Source organism: Elephantulus edwardii, unplaced genomic scaffold, assembly GCF_000299155.1.
Source record: "Elephantulus edwardii isolate Elephantulus edwardi_28Jun2011 unplaced genomic scaffold, EleEdw1.0 scaffold00187, whole genome shotgun sequence".
NCBI lineage: Eukaryota > Metazoa > Chordata > Mammalia > Macroscelidea > Macroscelididae > Elephantulus > Elephantulus edwardii.
The window spans coordinates 5,525,380-5,528,484 of record NW_006399937.1 but is presented as its reverse complement, the minus strand read 5'-3'; the positions used below and the strand labels follow the sequence as shown (position 1 = coordinate 5,528,484).

The window sequence follows — 3,105 nt, the reverse complement described above, 5'->3', positions numbered from 1 at the left end:
TTGTGTCCAATATTCTTGCTGTCCTTTTAAACTTTGCCACAGCTACTAGAGTGACATGATATCTCATTGTCATTCTCCAGGAACTGGTCTTTCCACACAAAGGACAAAGTGTTATGTAACACTAATTTCTTTTTTTTTTTTTCTCATTAAACTGGTTTAAATGGGTCTCAAAATTCTGTGACAAATTTTTGGTCAAATTGTTTCCATTTAAAAAGTACTGATTTTAAAAGCTAATAACTTAAAACTGCCACATGAAAAAGAAAACAAATGGTCCACAAAACATTCCTTTCCTTCTGAAGGTTTTACGATGCATTGCTATCATTAACCAGTCTTTTACTATTGAACTTAAAAGGCCAATTGAGACAAACAGTTCTTAGACCATTCTCCCACCACTGATTAAGACTGGGTTGGCAGGTGTTATGGGTAATATTCATTTAGCCTTCTGAGCTTTCTAAGCAGACGTGGTGACCTTGCCAGCTCCAGCAGCCTTCTTGTCCACTGCTTTGATGACACCCACAGCAACAGTCTGCCTCATGTCTCGGACAGCAAAATGACCCGGAGGAGGGTAGTCAGGGAAGCTCTCCACACACATGGGCTTGCCAGGAACCATATCCACAATGGCAGCATCACCAGACTTCAGGAATTTGGGGCCATCTTCCAGCTTCTTACCAGAACAGTGATCAATCTTCTCTTTGAGCTCAGCAAACTTGCAAGCAATGTGAGCTGTGTGACAATCCAGCACAGGTGCATAACCAGCACTGATTTGGCCAGGATGGTTTAAGATGATCAGCTGAGAAGTGAAGCCAGCTGCTTCCACGGGTGGGTCATTTTTGCTGTCACCAACCATGTTGCCACACCGAACATCTTTCACAGAGACGTTCTTAACATTGAAGCCAACATTGTCACCAGGCAGAGCTTCACTCAAAGCTTCCTGGTGCATTTCAACAGACTTTACTTCAGTGGTAACGTTGACTGGGGCAAATGTGACCACCATGCCAGGCTTAAGAGCACCAGTCTCACTCTGTCCACAGGGACAGTACCAATACCACCAATATTGTAGACATCCTGGAGAGGCAGACGCAGAGGCTTATCAGTTGGACGAGTTGGTGGCAGATTGCGATCCAAAGCTTCAGGCAGTGTAGTCCCACTGGCACTGCCATCTTTCCGGGTGACTTTCCATCCCTTGAACCAAGGCATATTAGCACTTGGCTCCAGCATATTGTCACCATTCCAACCAGAAATTGATACAAAGGCTACTGTGTCAGGTTTGCAGCCAATTTTCTTGATGTAGGTGCTAACTTCCTTAACGATTTCCTCGTATCTCTTCTGGCTGTAGGGTGGCTCGGTGGAATCCATTTTGTTAACACCAACAATGAGTTGCTTCACATCCAGTGTGTGAGCCAGAAGGGCATGCTCACAGGTCTGCCCATTCTTTGAAATACCAGCCTCAAATTCACCAACACCAGCAGCAACAATCAGGACAGCACAATCAGCCCATGATGTTCCTGTAATGATGTTTTTGATAAAGTCTCTGTGTCCTGGGGCATCAATGATGGTCACATAGAACTTGCTGGTCTCAAATTTCCACAGGGAGATCTCAATAGTGATGCCACGCTCACGTTCAGCTTTCAGTTTATCCAAGACCCAGGCATATTTGAAGGAGCCCTTTCCCATCTCCGCAGCTTCCTTCTTGAATTTTTCAATGGTTCTCTTGTCGATCCCACCACATTTGTAGATCAGATGGCCAGTCGTGGTGGACTTGCCCAAATCTACGTGTCCAATGACGACGATGTTGTTATGGGTCTTCTCCTTTCCCATTTTGGCTTAGGTTTTGGGATGGTGTTCACCAACACCTGTACTCTGGCGACAAACACGTTGCTAAAAAGCGTTATACTCATTTCTAAGGAGTGTGTTGGCTGTCTTTCTATATGACAAAATTGTTTATTCTTTTAGTAGTCCAGAGGATATGTGCTATTATTCGCAAACATCATAATTTAGAAGAACCCATTGTGTCTGTAATCTTCCTCATTAAATACCTTTCCTTTACATGTATATAAGAAGACTGAAAATACCATGGTTGGAGTAAGTCTTCAATACGATATCTTAGCTTTTTAACATTTTAAAGAGGTCCTGAGCAGTAGATTTACAGACTAAAGTTTTTTTTCACTGAAAATTGTGTGAGCATTGATTGTTGATCCAAATAAAGTTAAAACCTTGACACTTCAATCGTTTCTCCATTTATTGTGTTATTATTCACTGATCCATTTTTTGAAGATATTTTTATGTTGAACTACAATCTATGCTGAGATCATATTTCTTTAATTTCATAGCCTCTTTGTTCCAGTAAGCAAGTTTGTGTCATCTACTTGCCATATTTTTTTTAATTCATTCATTATCGCTCATTTTACCCTATCCCCCTCCTTTCATCCTCCACTAGCCTAGTTTGTAATGCATTTCTTGTTCCAGATTTTTCTCATACATATAAAGACTAATAATATATTCCTCTCAGACAGTTCTTCCCTTTTCTGTTCCATTAAAGTGTTCATTATCTAGCCACTCTTTTCCTATTCCCCTCAACAGTTTATGGCTGTCTTATTTTAGAACAGCAATGGTAGGCAGTATTTGTTCTTTAATGGCTGAAATTTTTCACTCAGCATAATGTCATTCAGGCTTACCTATGTTGTATAATGTGCCATGAATTCATTTTTTTTCAATGCTGCATAATATTCCATTGTGTGAATATATCATAATTTGTCTAACCTTTTGTTTGTTTATGGGCACTTGAGCTGCTTCCATCAATTTGATATTGAGACTAATGCAGAAATTAACATGGGTAGGCATATGTCTGTTTGAGTTGTAATTCTGATTTCTTTAGGGTATATATTTCCAGACATTTCCCCAAAGAAGACACTCAGATGACAAACAAATACATGGAGAAATGTTCAAAATCCCTAGCAAATCAAAACAACTAAGAGATATCATCCTACCCCAATGACAATAGCAAAGTTCAACAGGACATCAAACAGCAAATGCTGATGTGGTTGCAGAGAGATTGGAACTCTTATTCACTGCTGATTGGAATGTAAAATGGTACAATCAGTACTG

The 3,105-nt window shown here is 40.4% G+C and overlaps 1 pseudogene; it reads right to left on the bottom strand.

The window, feature by feature from the left end:
* Positions 1–430: 430 nt before the first annotated feature.
* LOC102843190 lies at positions 431–1,818 on the bottom strand (annotated as a pseudogene).
* Positions 1,819–3,105: the final 1,287 nt, after the last annotated feature.